Source organism: Mesoplodon bidens (assembly GCF_964165515.1).
Source record: "Mesoplodon bidens genome assembly, chromosome: 1".
Lineage (NCBI taxonomy): Eukaryota > Metazoa > Chordata > Mammalia > Artiodactyla > Ziphiidae > Mesoplodon > Mesoplodon bidens.
This window is the reverse complement of record NC_138176.1, coordinates 58,405,554-58,427,263: the sequence shown is the minus strand read 5'-3', so window position 1 is coordinate 58,427,263 and position 21,710 is coordinate 58,405,554. Positions and strand designations below refer to the sequence as shown.

Here is a 21,710-nt window from a genome sequence, read left to right as displayed (position 1 = left end):
ACAGGGGTCATTATGATGTCAAAAGTAATCACAGGCAAAGAGACTTTAGTTGTAGCTTTGACATTTTGCATGAGCTGGGTCAGACCTCTCACAAATGCTACAGCCTCACTTTTCTCTATTTGTAAAAGCTGCCCTGTGTGGCCACATGAAGTAGACAGACACTGACTGTATGCCTAATTGCCAACATAGGTGAAATACTCCAAGATGCCCTAAAAGAAATGCACCAAAATATTATCATAATTGAGGAATGTATTATACTAGATATCTGGGTTTCTATTTATTTAATTTTTAAATTATTTTTAAAAATTAATTAATTTTTATTTTTGGCTGCGTTGGGTCTTCACTGCGGAGCGTGGGCTTTCTCTAGTTGCAGCGAGCGGGGGCTACTCTTCACTGCGGAGCGCAGGCTTCTCCTTGCGGTGGCTTCTCTTGTGGAGCACGGGCTCAGTTGGGCAGGCCTCAGTAGTTGTGGCACTTGGGCTCAGTAGTTTTGGCACGTGGGCTCTAGAGAACAGGCTCAGTAGTTGTGGTGCACAGGCTTACTTGCCCCACGGCACGTGGGATCTTCCCAGACAAGGGCTCGAATCTGTGTCCCCTGCATTAGCAGGTGGATTCTTAACCACTGTGCCACCAGGGAAGTTCTTTATTTATTTAATTCAACTGTAAAAAACAAAGTTAAAAGGACAAAATGCTTCTTATTTAAATCTTGCCTGTATCCCTGTATCCCTCCCCTTCTGCACTGGCATCACTCTACTTCACTCCAGTTTAAGCTGCCATCACCTTGTTCCTGAACTGCTCTAATAGCTGTGCACAGGTTTTCCTCTTTACTCTCTTGTTCTATTCCTTGCCCCCAGCCAATCTGTTCTCCATAGCAATCTCTATGACATATACATCAGATAAAGTCAACATCCTGCTGAAAAGCCTCCAATAACCTCCCATTAGGGAAGTCCAAAATCCTTAAAATGGTTTAGGAGATCTTCCAGTTCCTGGACTGGTTTTTCTCCAGTGTCCTTTATTGTCCCTGATGCTCTACCTTCTACCTATTCCACACAGCTTTCATTTTTCATTGTTTCCCCTTTGGAATATGCAGTTCTCTCTAAGTAGAATGACTGCTATTCAACTTTAAGAACTTAAAGCTTAAGAATGTTTTTTACTCTGAGAAGGCATTCTCCATTCTGGACCAATGTAGGACCTACAAAACTAAATATATGCCATTTCCTCTGGTGGAACCTATTTTTCCTCTACCATATCACTGTTTACATTGTGTTATTTATGTAGCATTGGTAGTCTCTGACAGACCCTATGTAAACCACGTAACAGTAACAATTCTTTGCACCTAACCTATCCCTCTATTTAATGAGGGGTATCCTTTTCCTACAGGTAGGATTAGAAGGAATGAAATGAAGCTTTTGGCTTCATAAACACTAACTTAAAGCTGAGAGCCTAAACACAATCACGAAAGCCAAGGTATTGAAATTATGGAAAAGGATTTTTTTTAAATCTAAATTTTTTGTAGTATATCTTTATAAACAGTGTTTTATTATAAGCCAAAGGTTGGAGAGAATTGGCAGGATTTATTTAAGGGAAGGGCTCCTGAGACCAAAAGTGGAATTAGTCTCCTGCCATTGAAAGAGAAAGATAAGTAGAAGAGATATGGGAGATTAAATATTTCTTTTCCCTCTTAGGGGTGATGATCCAAGTGAAAACAATATGAGTTCACTTACCTGAGATGTAGTTTCTGAATGTTCATTTTGCTCTACTTATAGAAGCCATGTCCCTATGGCTCATTTTCTGCATCTTTAACACCATGCTTAACACACACACACAAAAAGATCCTTTGTAAACATTTGGTGAATGACAAAGTAACTTAGCAATGCTAATTTAGGAAAGGGAACAATTTAGTGATTAATTTCTAACATGTTTCCTTAACTGTTTCCCACATCACTCTTTCTGTACCCCTCCCATCCCTGTACTTATGTCCATGTCACATTGTTCAACCTAATTGATTTTTTAAAGTTTCAGAGTTTTTGAGATAAGAGGTGATGTGTTTTCACAAAATCCATAGACAGAAAGCCACATTACTAGCTTTGCACTTCATTTGAATGTACAGCATCCTGTATTTGAGCCATGTGACTTAAGATATATATATACTTTTTCATTCAGGGGTTCCTTGCTTTGCTAAGGTTGGATGGAAGACAGGTAAAGGGATGTGTAATAGTACATTTACCTTTTGCATCAGTAAAGGGACAGGGGCTCTATATGTGGACTATCCAGTTATAATAGATGTTTAGTAAAAACACTGAAGGAAGTTTCCTTTCTTTTTTTAGGCCCATCTCACAACACTCCTATTAAAATTGTACCTAAGGTTTCTAAATTAGGAGAGAGAGAGAGAGAGAAAAAAACTCAAGTATTAAAAAAATAAAACTCTAGGATATTATATCTAGGTTTTCCATTTCTCCCCTATTGCATAATTTTTAATTTGTAAACATTAAATAGGATACCCAGTGCCATATGTTGGGAGATACAAAAGCTAGGTAGAATAGATCTTGCCCCCAGATGTGCTTAGGCTATTTTATTTTTATTTTCCAACTACTCTTCATAAATACCCTGCCCCTCATAACAAAGTTTTTTGTTTTGTTCTGTTGGTAAAACATAAAGGAGGACAAATTTATCCAGGTCTAAGATGAGACAGATAGAAAATGTTAAAATGGTGGAAGAGATAGTGAATAAGAGAAGAATGAAAACTCAGGAGAGATGAAAGAAACATAAGAATCCTTAACAATGTGTTTTCACTTAACCTTTGAAGGACTCTGGTTATATGTGGCATTTTCTCTATCTTGCCCTAACTCTTTTACAATATTAATGAAATAAAAAGTAGGCATAAAATGCTGCCTTTCTCTAATGTAACTTGGAGTTCAATATTATAGGATTAAAAATGGCTAATTTTCCTAAGCCAACTTTTCTCAATTAAGTACTATTCATTAGATAATTTGGCTTTTCAAAAGACAACTAAAACTGTCTATGATAATACTAAAGTTTCTTTTTTTCTTTATATTAGTTAGTAAGATATTAAAACTTAACTCACCCACATCTTTCTATACCTCATATTTGAAGGGAAATATTTAAGTATGTATGCATATTAAGTTCAGAGAAGAATTTAAGTGAAAGTAATACTTTAATGAATTAATGAATAGATAAAATGAATAAACAAAATTTAGGAAGGTTTTTCTGTATATTCAGATTTTATGTATATATAATTTATGTGTCATTAGCCTTTACTAAAACTCTTCCAGAAGTTGTGACATAAATTACATTTTTTTAAAAAGAAACTGTTCAGAGTTTCAAACACATTTGTCTTCAGTGCTGTATCACATGTTAATATAAATTGAAAACAGTGTGTGGGAATATTACTCATCAATAAAAAGAACACAGTATTAGTACATGCTAGAGCATGGATGAGCCTCAAAAACATTATGCTAAGTGAAATAAACAGGCACAAAAGATACATATTGTGTGATTAAATTTATATGAAATCTCTAGAAAAGGCAAAGACATAGAGACAGAAAGTATTTTAGTGGTTTCCAGGGACCAGGAGTGGAGACGAGAGATTGCAAATGGACACTAGGGATCTCTTGGGTGTGATGGAAATGTTCTAAAATCAGATGGTTTTAATGGTTGCACACCTCTGTAAATTTAATGAAAAGTATTGAATTATATACTTAAAATGAGTTAATCTTATTACATGTAAATTACCTTTTAATAAAGCTATTTTAAAAGTCTGTACATTCACTCTTGGAAAAAGTAGTTAAATATTTAGAATACAACAGAAAGGAGAAAAGTGTATAACAACAGGATTTTAAAAGTATGGAAATATATGTTTTTGTGGTATTAATCTTTTAGAGCAGACTCTTTTTTTGCTTCTTTACATGAGTTACCTTTGAATATTTTAAAATACAACTCCTTTTGGTTAATATGTGGAAAATGCATATCCTTTGATAAAAAGAAATCAACATACCTTAAGACATGAATTGGGTTTATTTTCTGTAAAATCCAAACTATTTTAAAAAAAGAAAACATTTTAATTAAGCATTTATATCCTATTATTTTTCTTCTTTGCTCAAGATACTTTACATCAAGTTACATCCTCAATACTTTCACATTGATCACTACCTTTCTATTCTCACAAAGGCAGTCTAATTCAGTCTGACAGCAAGACCAGCTCTTTTTGTGCTGGGCTTAGCATTTTCCTATTCTGGAGTTGAAATTTCCAATACATGACTAAGAAAATGTTCGGCTTAGTAGGAGCCAGACCAAGAAAAGTGGGACTTAAAATAGGGACTTTAGGCTAGGAAATAGGTATGTCCATGAGGAAATCTTAGGTAAAGATATAATTTATTGCCTCGGTGTGGGAGCTCTTCTCACCCTGCCCTGGACGGTGTTACTAGAGCATCCAGGTCATCCCTCAGGTGCCTGAGGCCGAGCGGTGGCATCGTTTCCTATTCTCAGTGAGCCACTCGGATCCCCACTGCAGTGCTGTGTCCAGTGAACAGCTTTCTTGGGGGTCAAGATGCTGTGTGGCTGACAGGGTCTTGGTGCTCCAGGGAGTGTCAGGCCTGAGCCTCTGAGGTGGGAGAGCCGAGTTGAGGACATTGGACCACCAGAGACCTCCTGGCCCCATGTAATATCAATCAGCGAGAGCTCTCCCAGAGATCTCCATCTCAACACTAAGACCCAGATCCACTCAATGACCAGCAAACTCCAGTGCTGGACACCCTATGCCAAACAACTAGCAAGGCAGGAACACAACCCCACCCATTAGCAGAGAGGCTGCCTAAAATCATAATAAGTTCACAAACACAACAAAACACACCACCGGATGCAGTCCTGCCTACCAGAAAGACAAGATCCAGCCTCATCCACCAGAACACAGGCACTAGTCCCCTCCACTGGGAAGTCTACACAACCCACTCAACCAACCATAGCCACAGGACACAGACACAAAAAGCAATGGGAACTACAAACATGGAGCCTGGGAAAAGGAGACCCCAAACACAGCAAGTTAAGCAAAATGATAAGACAGAGAAACACACAGCAGATGAAGGAGCAAGGTAAAAACCCACCAGACCAAACAAATGAGGAGGAAATAGGCAGCCTACCTGAAAAAAGAATTCAGAGTATGATAGTAAAGATGATCCAAAATCTTGGAAATAGAATGGAGAAAATACAAGAAACGTTTAACAAGGGCCTAGAACAACTAAAGAGAAAACAAACAGTGATGAACAACACAATAAATGAAATAAAAAATTCTCTAGAAGGAAGCAATGGCAGAAAATTGAGGCAGAAGAATGGATAAGTGACCTGGAAGGTAAAATAGTGGAAATAACTACCTCAGAGAAGTATAAAGAAAAAATAATGAAAGGAATTGAGGACTGTCTAAGAGACACTGGGACAACATTAAATGCACCAACATTCGAATTATAGGGGTCCCAGAAGAAGAAGAGAAAAAGAAAGGGACTGAGAAAATATTTGAAGAAATTATAGTTGAAAACTTCCCTAATATGGGAAAGGAAAGAGTCAATCAAGTCCAGGAAGCTCAGAGAGTCACATACAGGATAAATCCAAATAGAAGCATGCCAAACACATATTAATCAAACTATCAAAATCTAAATACAAGGAAAAATATTAAAAGCAGAAAGGGAAAAACAACAAATAACATACAAGGGAATCCCCATAAGGTTAACAGTTGATCTTTCAGAAGAAATTCTTCAAGCCAGTAGGGAATAGCAGGACATATTTAAAGTGATGAAAGGCAAAAAACTACAACTAAGATTACTCTACCCAGCAAGGATATCATTCAGATTTGACAGAGAAATTGAAAACTTTACAGATAAGCAAAAGCTAAGAGAATTCAGCACCACCAAGCAAGCCTTATAACAAATGCTAAAGGAACTTCTCTAGACAAGAAACACAACAGAAGGAAAAGACCTACAATAACAAACCCAAAACAATTAAGAAAATGGTAATAGGAACATACATATCGATGACTACCTTAAATGTAAATGGCTTAAATGCTCCAACCAAAAGAGATAGACTGGCTGAATGGATACAAAAACAACACCCATATATATGCTGTCTACAAGAGACCCACTTCAGACCTAGGGACACATACAGACTGAAAGTGAGGGGATGGAAAAAGATATTCCATGCAAATGGAAATCAAAAGAAAGCTGGAATAGCAATTCTCATGTCAGACAAAATAGATTTGAAAATAAAGACTATTACAAAGGACAGAGGAGGACACTACCTAATGTTCAAGGGATCGATCCAAGAAGAAGATATAACAATTGTAAATATTGATGCACCCAACATAGGAGCATCTCAATACATAAGGCAAATGCTAACAGCCATAAAAGGGGAAATTGACAGTAACACAAAAACTGTAGGTGACTTTAACACCCCACTTACACCAATGGACAGATCAACCAAAATGAAAATAAAAAAGGAAACACAAGCTTTAAATGATACATTAAACAAGATGGACTCAATTGATAATTATAGGACATTTCATCCAAAAACAACAGAATACACTTTCTTCTCAAGTGCTCATGGAGCATTCTCCAGGATAGATCATATCTTGGTTCACAAATCAAGCCTTGGTAAATTTAAGAAAATTGAAATCATATCAATTATCTTTTCCAACCACAATGCTATGATAATAGATATTAATTTCAGGAAAAAAAAACTGTAAAAAATACAAACGTATGGAGGCAAAATAATACACTACTGAATAACCAAGTGGTCACTGAAGAAATCAAAGAGGAAATCAAAAAATACCTAGAAACAAATGACAATGAAAACATGATGGCCCCAAACCTATGGGATGCAGTAAAAGCAGTTCTAAAGGGAAGTTGTAGCAATATAATTGTACCTCAAAAAATAAGAAACATAGCAAATAAACGACCTAAACTTACACCTAAAGCAATTAGGGGAAGAAGAACAAAAAATTCCCAAGTTAGCATAAGGAAAGAAATCATAAAGATCAGATCAGGAATAAATGAAAAAGAAATGAAGGAAACAATAGGAAAGATCAATAAGACTACAAGCTGGTTCTTTGAGAAGATAAACAAAATTGATAAACCATTAGCCAGACTCATCAAGAAAAAAAGGGAGAAGACTCAAATCAATGGAATTAGAAATGAAAAAGGAGAAGTAACAATGGACACTGCAGAAATACAAAGGATCATGACAGATTACTACAAGCAACTATGTGCCTATAAACGGACAACCTGGAAGAAATGGGCAAATTCTTAGAAAAGCACAACCTTCCGAGACTGAACCAGGAAGAAATGGAAAATATAAACAGACAATCACAAGCACTGAAATTGAAACTGTGATTTAAAATCTTCCAATAAACAAAAGCCCAATACCAGATGGATTCACAGGCAAATTCTATCAAACATTTAGAGAAGAGCTAACACCTATCCTTCTCAAACTCTTCCAAAATATAGCAGAGGAAGGAACACTCCTAAACTCATTCTATGAGGCCACCATCACCCTGATACCAAAACCACACAAAGATGTTACAAAAAAAGAAAACTAAAGTCCAATATCACCGATGAACATAGATGTGAAAAATCTCAAGAACATACTAGCAAACAGAATCCAACAGCACATTCAAAGGATCATACACCATGATCAAGTGGGGTTTGTCCCAGGAATGCAAGGATTCTTCAGTATATGCAAATCCATCAATGTGAAACACCATATTAACAAATTGAAGGATAAAAACCATATAATAATCTCAATACATGCAGAAAAAGCTTTTGAGAAAATTCAACACCCATTTATGATAAAAAAACTCTCCAGAAATTAGGCATAGAGGGAACTTATCTCAACATAATAAAGGCCTTATATGACAAACTCACAGCCAACATCGTTCTCAATGGTGAAAAACTGAAAACATTTCCTCTCAAATCAGGATAAAGAAATAGTTGCTCACTCTCACCAGTATTATTCAATGTAATTTTGGAAGTTTTAGCCACAGTAATCAGAGACAAAAATGATATAAAAGGAATCCAAATTTGAAAAGAAGAAGTAAAACTGTCACTGTTTGTAGATGACATGATACTATATATATAGAATCCTAAAGATGCTACCAGAAAAGTACTAGATCTAATCAAAGAATTTGGTAAAGTAGTAGGATACAAAATTAATGCAGAGAAATCTCTTGCATTCTTATACATTTATGATTAAAACTCTGAAAGAAAAATTAAGGAAACACTCCCATTTACCATTGAAACAAAAGGAATAAAATACCTAGTAATAAACCTACCTAAGGAGACAAAAGACCTGTATGCAGAAAACTATAAGACAGTGATGAAAGAAGTTAAACTTAATACAAACAGATGGAGCGATATACCATGTTTTGGACAGGAAGAATCAACATTGTGAAAATGACTGTACTACCCAAAACAATCTACAGAGTCAATGCAATCCCTATCAAACTACCAATTTTTCAAAGAACTATAACAAAATTTCACAATTTGTATGGAAACACAAAAGACCCCAAATAGCCAAAGCAATCTTGAGAAAGAAAAACGGAGCTGGAGGAATCAGGCTCCCTGACTTCAGACTATATTGCAAAGCTACAGGAATCAAGAGAGTATGGTACTGACACAAAAACAGAAATATAGATTAATTGAACAGGATAGAAAGCCCAGAGATAAACCCATGCACATATGGTCACTTTACCTTTGATAAAGGGGGCAAGAATATACAATGGAGAAAAGACAGCCTCTTCAATAACTGGTGCTGGGAAAACTGGACAGCTACAGGTAAAAGAATGAAATTAGAACACTCCCTAATACCATACACAAAAATAAACTCAAAATGGATTAAAGACCTAAATGTAAGGCCAGACACTATCAAACCCTTAGAGGAAAACATAGGCAGAACACTCTATAACATAAATCACAGCAAGATCCTTTTTGACCCACCTCCTAGAGAAATGGGAATAAAAACAAAAATGAAAAGAAAAATAGGGGCCTAATGAAACTTAAAAGCTTTTCCACAGCAAAGGAAACCATAAACAGGATGAAAAGACAACCCTCAGATCGGGGGAAAATGTTTGCAAACGAAGAAGCTGACGAAGTATCAATCTCCAAAATACACAAGCAGCTCCTTCAGCCCAATACCAAAGAAGCAAACAACCCAATCCAAAAATGGGCAGAAAAACTAAATAGACATTTCTCCAAAGAAGATATACAGATTGCCAACAGACACATGAAAGAATGCTCAACATCACTAATCATTAGAGAAATGCAAATCAAAACTACAATGAGGTACCACTTCACACTGGTCAGAATGGCCATCATCAAAAAAATCTACAAACAATAAATGCTGGAGAGGGTGTGGAGAAAAGGGAACCCTCTTGCACTGTTGGTGGGAATGTAAATTGATACAGCCACTATGGAGAACAGTATGGAAGTTCCTTAATAAGCTAAAAATAGAACTACCATATGACCCAGCAAGCCCACTACTGGGCATATACCCTGAGAAAACCATAATTTCAAAAGAGTCATGTGCTACAGTGTTCATTGCAGCACTATTTACAATAGCCAGGACATGGAAGCAACCTAAATGTCCATCGACAAATGAATGGATAAAGAAGATGTGACACATATATACAATGAAATATTACTCAGCCATAAAAGGAAATGAAATTGAGTTATTTGTAATGAGGTGGATGGACCTAGAGTCTGTCATATAGAGTGAAGTAAGTCAGAAAGAGAAAAAAAGAGAAAAAAAAATACTGTATGCTAACCCATATATATGGAACCTAAAAAATAAATGGTTCTGATGAACCTAGGTTGCAGGACAGGAATAAAGACACAGACGTAGAGAATGGACTTGAGTTCATTGGGAGGGGGAAGGGTAAGCTGGGACTTGAGGACATTGGGAGGGGGAAGGGTAAGCTGGGACATAGTGAGAGAGCGGCATGGACATATATACACTACCAAATGTAAAATAGATAGCTAGTGGGAAGCAGCTATACAGCACAGGGGAATCAGCTTGGTGCTTTGTGACCACGTAGAGGGGTGGGATAGGGAGGGTGGGAGGGAGACTCAAGAGGGAGGGAATATGTGGATATATGTATACATATAGGTGCTTCACTTTGTTGTACACCAGCAACTAACACAGCAATGTAGGGCAATTGCACTCCAATGGAGATGTTGAAAAAAAACAAAGATATAATTTATTTCCCTGGAATAGTCACACTTGGCATTTATTTATTTAACAAATATTTATTGAGTATCTACTCTGGGTCTAGCAATGTTTTAGGCATGGGGATAAAACTGAACAAAAAATCTAATTTTAAGGTTCTTTTTTTTTAATCCATTACTTCCAAAATATCAGTAAAGTAATATTTAATGGCTTTTAAAAAAATTGAGATCAAAATGGTAGGTAACATTGTGTTAGTTTTAAATGTACAACATAATGATTTGATATATATATATATATATATTGCAAAATGATTACCACACTAAGTTTAGTTAACATCCATCACCATGGATAATTAGATAAAAATGTTTTCTTGTGATGAGAACTTTTAAGATCTCTCTTAGCAACTTGCATATATACAACCCAGTATTGTTAATGGGTTTTTTTTTGTTTTATTTTTTATTGAAATATGGTTGATTTAAAATTTTGTGTCAGTTGCAGGTGTACAGCAAAATGATTCAGTGATACATATATATATGTATTTTTTTCAGATTGTTTTCCCTTATAGGTTATTACAAATTATTGAGTATAATTCTCTATGCTATACAATAGGTCCTTGTTGGTTACCTATTTTATATATAGTATTGTGTATATGTTAATCCCAAACTCATAATTTATCCCAACCTCCCTAATTTCCCCTTTGATAACCATAAATGGTGTTTTTTGCATTTTATTTATTTATTTATTTTTATATCTTTATTGGAGTATAATTGCTTTACACTGTTTTGTTAGTTTCTGCTGTACAACAAAGTGAATCAGTTATACATATACATATGTCCCCATATCCCCTCCTTCTTGGGCCTCCTTCCCACGCTGCCTATCCCACCCCTCCAGGTCATCCAAAGCACCGAGCTGATCTCCCTGTGCTATGCGGCTGCTTCCCACTAGCTATCTGTTTTACATTTGGTAGTGTATATATGTCAGTGCTGCTGTCTCACTTCATCCCAGCTTCCACTTCCCCACCTGTGTCCTCAAGTCTGTTCTCTATGTCTGAGTCTTTCTTCCTGCCCTGCCACTAGGTTCATCAGTACTGTTTTTTTTTAGATTCCATATTTGTGCATTAGCATACGGTCTTTGTTTTTCTCTTTCTGACTTACTTCACTCTGTATGACAGACTCCAGGTCTATCCACCTCATTACAAATACCTCAGTTTTGTTCCTTGTTATGGCTGAGTAATATTTCATTGTATATATGTGTCACATCTTCTTTATCCATTCATCTGTCGATGAACATTTAGGTTGCTTCCATGACCTGGCTATTGTAAATAGTGCTGCAATGAACATTGTGGCACATGACTCTTGGAATTATGGTTTTCTCAGGGTATATGCCCAGTAGTGGGATTGCTGAGTCATATGGTAGTTCTATTTTTAGTTTTTTCTAAGGAACCTCCATACTGTTCTCCATAGTGGCTGTATCAATTTACATTCCCACCAACACTGCAGGAGGGTTCTCTTTTCTCCACACCCTCTCCAGCATTTATTGTTTGTAGATTTTTTTGATGATTGCTATTCTGACCGGTGTGAGGTGATACCTCACTGTGGTTTTGATTTGCATTTCTCTAACGATTACTGATGTTGAGCATCTTTTCGTGTGTTTGTTGGCAATCTGTATGTCTACTTTGCAGAAATTCACTAGGAGTGGGTGGGAGCTAGGTCTTGTTATTATATGGATAAGAATTATCCAGGTATGGCAAAAACAGGAAAGGATTTTAAACAAAGAGTTTCCCTGTCTTTTTTCAAAGTTCTTCAGGAAACTTACTGCCAGACATTAACTATAGCCAACATGAATTCTCCTTCCAATGTAAGCATAAAACAAACTAAGGTATAGGGAATGATTGATTGTTGTCTTCATTTTCACGGAAAATTGGACAACATGCTTGAGCAGTAATGGGTATGGTAACCTAGAGGGACGAATGGTTCTGAGAAGTGTCTGAGTGGGCTTTTATGTGTATAGGACTCAGACAAATGGATGGCAAATAAAACAATTATTACAAGCTAAGGGCCATCTCTATATTTTCTCATGGTGTTACTTCTGAATCAGAGAAGGGCATTGCATTGTCATTTTTAAAGTATACACACTGAAGGATTCCAATTTTATTTGTATGCATTCCTTTTTAAATGTAATACCCTGACTTGCCAGCCACACAATTTTCCAGTAGGGACATTAGGCCACTGTGATACTGATAGGAGGCCACAGCGAGAGAAGGCATAAAAGTCAACTGAAAAAACAGTTGATATTTTTTCAACAGGAGAATTCATATAACTCATGCTTACTTTGGCCAGAATTAAAATCAGCCTGTAGCCTCAAAAACTATCAGCGGCTATCAGCGTGGACCCCAGAGACGGGCATGAGACGCTAAGGCTACTGCTGCCACCACCAAGAAGCCTGTGTGCAAGCGCAGGTCACTCTCCACACCTCCCTTCTGGGGAGACAGTGCAGCCCACCACTGCCAGGGTCCAGGGATCCAGGCACAACTTCCCGGGAGAACGAACGGCACGCCTCAGGCTGCTGCAATGTCACGCCGGCCTCTGCCGCCACAGACACGCCCCATACTCCGTGCCCCTCCCTCCCCACGGCTTGAGTGAGCCAGAGCCCCCGAACCAGCGACTCCTTTAACCCTGTCCTGTCTGAGCGAAGAACAGACGCCCTCCGGCGACCTACACGCAGAGGCGGGGCCAAATCCAAAGCTGAGACCCAGGAGCTGTGAGAACAAAGAAGAGAAAGGGAAACCTCTCCCAGCAGCCTCAGAAGCAGCGGATTGAAGCTCCAATATCAACTTGATGTACCCTGCATCTGTGGAATACATGAATAGACAACAAATCACCCCAAATTGAGGAGCCCGGAGTCAGTGATGTGCCTCTGAGGTGGGAGAGCCAACTTCAGGACACTGGTCCACAAGAGACCTCCCAGCTCCACATAATATCAAACGGCAAAAATCTTCCAGAGATCTCCATCTCAACACCAGCACCCAGCTTCACTCAACGACCAGCAAGCTACACTGCGGGACACCCTAAGCCAAACAACTAGCAAGACAGGAACACAACGCCACCCATTAGCACAGAGGCTGCCTAAAATCATAAAAAGTCCGCAGACACCCCAAAACACACCACCAGACGTGGACCTGCCCACCAGAAAGACAAGATCCAGCCTCATCCACCAGAACACAGGCACTAGTCCCCTCAACCAGGAAGCCTACACAAACCACTAAACCATCCTTAGCCACTGGGGACAGAGACCAAAAACAACGGGAACTACAAACCTGCAGCCTGCAAAAAGGAGACCCCAAACACAGTAACATAAGCAAAATGAAAAGACAGAAAAACACACAGCAGGAGAAGGAGCAAGATAAGAACCCACCAGATCTAACAAATGAAGAGGTAATAGGAAGTCTACCTGAAAAAGAATTCAGAATAATGATAGTAAAGATGATCCAAGATTCTATTTCCCAGATCCAAAATCTTGGAAATAGAATAGACAAAATGCAAGAAACAGTTAACAAGGACCTAGAAGAACTAAAGATGAATCAAGCATCGATTAAAAACACAATACATGAAATAAAAAATACTCTAGATGGGATCAATAGCAGAATAACTGAGGCAGAAGAACGGATAAGTGAGGTGGAAGATAAAATAGTGGAAATAACTGCTGCAGAGCAAAATAAAGAAAAAAGAATGAAAAGAACAGAGGACAGTCTCAGAGACCTCTGGGACAACATTAAACGCACCAACATTCGAATTATAGGGGTTCCAGAAGAAGAAGAGAAAAAGAAAGGGACTGAGAAAATATTTGAAGAGATTATAGTTGAAAACTTCCCTAATATGGGAAAGGAAATAGTTAATCAAGTCCAGGAGGCACAGAGAGTCCCATACAGAATAAATCCAAGGAGAAATACGCCAAGACACATATTAATCAAACTGTCAAAAATTAAGCACAAAGAAATCATATTAAAAGCAGCAAAGCAAAAACAACAAATAACACACAAGGGAATCCCCATCAGGATAACAGCTGATCTCTCAGCAGAAACTCTACAAGCCAGAAGGGAGTGACAGGACATAATTAAAGTGATGAAGGAGAAAAACCTGCAACCAAGATTACTCTACCCAGCAAGGATCTCATTCAGATTTGATGGAGAAATTAAAACGTTTACAGACAAGCAAAAGCTGAGAGAGTTCAGCACCACCAAACCAGCTTTACAACAAATGCTAAAGGAACTTCTCTAGGCAAGAAACACAGCAGAAGGAAAAGACCTACAATAACAAACACAAAACAGTTAAGAAAATTGGAATAGGAACATACATATCGATAATTACCTTAAATGTAAATGGACTAAATGCTCCCACCAAAAGACACAGATTGGCTGAATGGATACAAAACCAAGACCCATATATATGCTGTCTACAAGAGACCCACTTCAGACCTAGAGACACATACAGACTGAAAGTAAGGGGATGGAAAAAGATATTCCATGCAAATGGAAACCAAAAGAAAGCTGGAGTAGCAATTCTCATATCAGACAAAATAGACTTTAAAATAAAGACTATTACAAGAGACAAAGAAGGACACTACATAATGATCAAGGGATCGATCCAAGAAGAAGATATAACAATTGTAAATATTTATGCACCAAATATAGGAGCACCTCAGTACATAAGGCAAATACTAACAGCCATAAAAGGAGAAATCGACAGTAACACAATCATAGTAGGGGACTTTAACACCCCACTTTCACCAACGGACAGATCATCCAAAATGAGAGTAAATAAGGAAACACAAGCTTTAAATGATACATTAAACAAGATGGACTTAATTGATATTTATAGGACATTCCATCCAAAAACAACAGAATGCACATTTTTCTCAAGTGCTCATGGAACATTCTCCAGGATAGATCATATCTTGGGTCACAAATCAAGCCTTGGTAAATTTAAGAAAATTGAAATTGTATCAAGTATCTTTTCCGACCACAATGCTATGAGACTAGATATCAATTACAGGAAAAGAGCTGTAAAAAATACAAACACATGGAGGCTAAACAATAAACTACTTAATAACCAAGAGATCACTGAAGAAATCAAAGAAGAAATTAAAAAATACCTAGAAACAAATGACAACGGAGACACGACAACCCAAAACCTATGGGATGCAGCGAAAGCAGTTCTAAGAGGGAAGTTTATAGCAATACAATCCCACCTTAAGAAACAGGAAACATCTCGAATAAACAACCTAACCGTGCACCTAAAGCTATTAGAGAAAGAAGAACAAAAACATCCCAAAGTTAGCAGAAGGAAAGAAATCATAAAAATCAGATCAGAAACAAATGAAAAAGAAATGAAGGAAACGATAGCAAAGATCAATAAAAGTAAAAGCTGGTTCTTTGAGAAGATAAACAAAATTGATAAACCATTAGTCAGACTCATCAAGAAAAAAAGGGAGAAGAATCAAATCAATAGAATTAGAAATGAAAAAGGAGAAGTAACAACTGACACTGCAGAAATACAAAAGATCATGAGAGACTACTACAAGCAACTCTATGCCAATAAAATGGACAACCTGGAAGAAATGGACAAATTCTTAGAAATGCACAACCTGCCGAGACTGAATCAGGAAGAAATAGAAAATATGAACAGACCAATCACAAGCACTGAAATTGAAACTGTGATAAAAAATCTTCCAACAAACAAAAGCCCAGGACCAGATGGCTTCACAGGCGAATTCTATCAAGCACTTAGAGAAGAGCTAACACCTATCCTTCTCAAACTCTTCCAAAATATAGCAGAGGGAGGAACACTCCCAAACTCATTCTACGAGGCCACCATCACCTTGATACCAAAACCAGACAAGGATGTCACAAAGAAAGAAAACTACAGGCCAATATCACTGATGAACATAGATGCAAAAATCCTCAACAAAATACTAGCAAGCAGAATCCAACAGCACATTAAAAGGATCATACACCATGATCAAGTGGGGTTTATTCCAGGAATGCAAGGATTCTTCAATATACGCAAATCAATCAACGTGATACACCATATTAACAAATTGAAGGAGAAAAACCATATGATCATCTCAATAGATGCAGAGAAAGCTTTCGACAAAATTCAACACCCATTTATGATAAAAGCCCCGCAGAAAGTAGGCATAGAGGGAACTTTCCTCAACATAATAAAGGCAATATATGACAAACCCACAGCCAGCATCGTCCTCAATGGTGAAAAACTGAAACCATTTCCACTAAGATCAGGAACAAGACAAGGCTGCCCACTCTCACCACTCTTATTCAACCTAGTTTTGGAAGTTTTAGCCACAGCAATCAGAGAAGAAAAGGAAACAAAAGGAATCCAAATCGGAAAAGAAGGAGTAAAGCTGTCACTGTTTGCGGATGACATGATACTATACATAGAGAATCCTAAAGATGCTACCAGAAAACTACTAGAGCTCATCAATGAATTTGGTAAAGTTGCAGGATACAAAATTAATGCACAGAAATCTCTTGCATTCCTATATACTAATGATGAAAAATCTGAAAGTGAAATCAAGGAAACACTCCCATTTACCATTGCAACAAAAAGAATAAAATATCTAGGAATAAACCTACCTAAGGAGACAAAAGACCTGTATGCAGAAAATTATAAGACACTGATGAAAGAAATTAAAGATGATACAAATAGATGGAGAGATGTACCATGTTCTTGGATTGGAAGAATCAACATTGTGAAAATGACTCTACTACCCAAAGCAATCTACAGATTCAATGCAATTCCTATCAAACTACCAATGGCATTTTTCACAGAACTAGAACAAAAAATTTCACAATTTGTATGGAAACACAAAAGACCCCGAATAGCCAAAGCAATCTTGAGAACGAAAAATGGAGCTGGAGGAATCAGGCTCCCTGACTTCAGACTATACTACAAAGCTTCAGTAATCAAGACAGTATGGTACTGGCACAAAAACAGAAAGATAGATCAATGGAACAGGATAGAAAGCCCAGAGATAAACCCACGGACATATGGTCACCTTATCTTTGATAAAGGAGGCAGGAATGTACAGTGGAAAAAGGACAGTGTCTTCAATAAGTGGTGCTGGGAAAACTGGATTGGGACATGTAAAAGTATGAGATTAGATCACTCCCTAACACCATACACAAATATAAGCTCAAAATGGATTAAAGACCTAAATGTAAGGCCAGACACTATCAAACTCTTAGAGGAAAACATAGGCAGAACACTATGACATAAATCACAGCAAGATCCTTTTTGACCCACCTCCTAGAGAAATGGAAATAAAGACAAAAATAAACACATGGGACCTAATGAAACTTAAAAGCTTTTGCACAGCAAAGGAAACCATAAACAAGACCAAAAGACAACCCTCAGAATGGGAGAAAATATTTGCAAATGAAGCAACTGACAAAGGATTAATCTCCAAAATTTATAAGCAGATCAGGCAGCTCAATAACAAAAAAACAAACAACCCAATCCAAAAATGGGCAGAAGACCTAAATAGACATTTCTCCACAGAAGATATACAGACTGCCAACAAACACATGAAAGGATGCTCAACATCTTTACTCATTAGAGAAATGCAAATCAAAACTACAATGAGATATCATCTCACACCAGTCAGAATGGCCATCATCAAAAAATCTAGAAACAATAAATGCTGGAGAGGGTGTGGAAAAAAGGGAACACTCTTGCACTGCTGGTGGGAATGTGAATTGGTACAGCCACTATGGAGAATGGTATGGAGGTTCCTTAAAAAACTACAAATAGAACTACCATATGACCCAGCAATCCCACTACTGGGCATATACCCTGAGAAAACCATAATTCAAAAAGAGACATGTACCAAAATGTTCATAGCAGCCGTATTTACAATAGCCCGGAGATGGAAACAACCTAAGTGTCCATCATCAGATGAATGGGTAAAGAAGATGTGGCACATATATACAATGGAATATTACTCAGCCATAAAAAGAAATGAAATTGAGCTATTTGTAATGATGTGGATGGACCTAGAGTCTGTCATACAGTGAAGTAAGTCAGAAAGAGAAAGAGAAATACTGTATGCTGACTCATATATATGGAATTTAAGAAAAAAAATGTCATGAAGAACATAGGGGTAAGACAGGAATAAAGACACTGACCTAGAAAAAAAAATTAGTGTGAGACATTTCTGTCTCAATATGTCTCAAAAAAAAAAGATGCAAAAGGGTATCTATTATATGATATTATTTAAATTCTAAAAACACAAAACAATTTTATATATAATTTGTGGACACACCCATACATAAAAAAGGTATTAAACTTGCATGGAAATTGTTATACACGTCATCTTCAATCTACTGATTACCTCTGGGAGGGAAAGGGCACCAAAAAAAAAAAAAACACTATAGCTGACATGAGGGAATAAAACCCATAATTATGCTTAGTGGTAGGAGGAAGCTATCGTGGACTCCACAGTAATTTTTAGACAATTTACAAATGCAATTCCTATAGAAATAATTCAAACTGACAACACCTAAGTATCACTTAATGTAGTATGCCGGTTGGCTAACTGGCCAAGATAAAAGGTGATACTCTCTGGTAGAAATGGTGGGAATTAAAGTGCATATTTTCTAGTATGATTTTAAAATCAGCCTCTAAAATAAGGAAGGTTGACAAGAATCATCACTAAGATCCCTTTTTTATTCTGGTCATTTATAATTCTGTAAGTTTACTTGCTTAACCCATAAAGTGGAAAGGAAAATATTTTAAAAAAAACCCAAAAAACATATCTCTTATTATTTGACCAAAACATTCTTACCAAAACAATGTTTCTAACTTCTCTTCCAATCCACCTACCTCCAAAGTAACATTAATTAAGCCTTTTTAGTTTTATCTTTCCTTCATTCACCCCAAATGCACTCAGCACCCATCCTTTTTCAGTCACTGCGAGTGTTAAGAAAGGAACTTCCAATTCAACAAGACTTTCTCCTGACAAAATTGTCATTCTTGACAGGCTTGAAACACTTTGGTATCACTGAGAAACCTAAAACAGTATCTTGCACAAAATATGTCCTCAGTAAGTCTTGGTAGAGTTAACTTTCTCCTTTTTATTTTTTTCCTGCTTTTCTCCTCTCTTCTATCAGCCTTCCTTTCTTATTTAGTACAAGTTACTCCTATTGACACATCTTTTATCCTAATAAACTGAAATAAAAATGACTCTATAATAGCCTATTCTTGCATCACATTGAATATTTACATATATATTAATATATTACATATATTTTAATGATTTGCACAAATATTTCAAAGTGGTAACAGCTCTTATGAATGGCTTTTCTTCAAAGGGAAGGTAAACAGAAGAGCCTGATTGGGGAAATGTTATCAGCAATATTTTATTATGAAAATGTAAGAGACCAGCACAGTATGAGGTAGGTCATGCAATAACCTTCAGGGAAGCTTGCCATAAACCCATTATCAACAGAGTGCAGTGATGCTAAAGAGAGTGAAGAAGCCTCAATTAAATCTACCCCAGATTAATTCTATGGGTAATGACTCAAAAGTAATTTTCTGAGTATCTTTCAGGTAGATGTCAGCATCATTTAAACATTTTTTACAAAAGGTATACCATGTGTCAGGTATTTTTCTTTATCTATCCTCAAAATAGCCTGTGAGGATTAAAGGCACTATAGATGAAAACAGAAGACTAATAGGTGAGAAATCTGAAGCTCAGAGAGGTTCAGTAATTTGCCAAGGTTATATAGGTAAAGTGGCTGACTTAGGATTCAAAACCTTGAATTGAGTAAATCCAGCTCTTTATACTCCGTTATACTGCTTCTAAATTGGATCATGAAATATAAGTGGAGCTGAAGATAAAAATAGGCACACTATTCCAAATAGATCCAAAGATCTTCAAAAGAAAGTCACTGATTTAAGATATTATTTACAGAAGAAATTCAAACAAAGCATCAAAGCAATGTAAAAAATGGAATGGAATGTACTTCTGGTGTGCACTTCTTATAAGAACAATCTCATTAGATATAAAGAAATATGAGGGATGAGGAGGCAGAATGTTGTCAACTTGCCATGAGCATACCTTTAATTAAATATACTGAATTAAAGAAGAAAAGAGGAGAAGGGCCATGATACCCAATAAATTCAAAGAAAAGGGAAGGGAATATAGAACTGTGTGTAAGAAGATACAGAAGAATATCAAAGGGAACTATGAAAAATTCAGGAAAAAGTTAAGAGTCTGAAGGAAAAAACTCTAAATAAATGAAAGAAAGATCTATCTCAGAACATTCCAATCACTAAAAAGTGAAATCAGGAACAAATCATAAATACAAAAGGCCATGAATGAAATACTGATCTTTATAACCCCATAGTATCAACCACAGTCCTCTGGTTTGCTTTGACTCTGATTTTTCCCAGATTAAAGATTATGAATGTATATATACTATACAACAGTACTGAAATGCCTTCATAAGATAACAGTAAATGATATTCAGACATGTACGAATTCAGAACCAGTCCCTAAAGTTAATTTTGTTAGAGATTATGTGCTGTATGTATCTCAGATAACAACCAGAGAAGAGTGATACATTCCCAAAGAAGTACAGAACAAGAATTATCACTAAGATGCTACAAAATGGAAATGTTCAAGAAAATATAGGGGGATGATTTAACTAGGGATAAAATCTCAAGTTAGATTAATATCTTGTATCAGCATATAGTCATTTGATTAAAATGATTAAAAACAACTATAAGATGCTAGGACAGATTACTGCCTACAAGCCATCATTTCTCAGATGTCATAAGAAACACAAATAGGGAAAATTGTTAACAAAAAAATGTGGCTAATGATTGAAGTCTTGATCATAATGTTTGGTATGGTGCACCTAAACACAATGAGTTGTCATTTAATAAAATGTTATTTTAGGTAGTGAATGCACACAGGAATAAATGCTTTGGGTCTTCCCTTGTGGCACAGTGGTTGAGAGTCCACCTGCCGATGCAGGAGACACGGGTTCGTGCCCCGGTCCGGGGGTATCCCGCATGCCGCGGAGCGGCTGGGCCCGTGAGCCATGGCTGCTGAGCTTGCGCGTCCGGAGCCTGTGCTCCACAACAGGAGAGGCCGTGACAGTGAGAGTCCCGCGTACCACAAAAATAAATAAACAAACAAATAAATAAATACTTTGTACCTGCCATATTGTTCTCATAAGCTCATTAGGGAAATGAAATAAACAAATATTCATAATTCATTTACAGTGATATAATAAAAGGAGCATAGAGATCTGAAGGCAGGGAGATTGTCCTCCATTTCTACCAGAGAAAACTACATTAAGGAGGCATTATGCCAGGTGAGACTGCTTAACTCTAAGCAAAGTCAGAAAAAGTCTAGATTAGGCTCAAGCCGCTCAATGAATAATCACAGTTGTTTCTCCG

At 36.9% G+C, this 21,710-nt stretch overlaps 1 protein-coding gene across 1 annotated transcript in view; it reads right to left on the bottom strand.

Annotated features, from left to right (window-relative positions):
- Nucleotides 1–21,710, bottom strand: part of KCNIP4 (potassium voltage-gated channel interacting protein 4) — a gene marked incomplete at its 5' end in the record, with an annotated part of 1,198,624 nt that overhangs the window by 647,039 nt on the left and 529,875 nt on the right. The window lies entirely within an intron of this gene.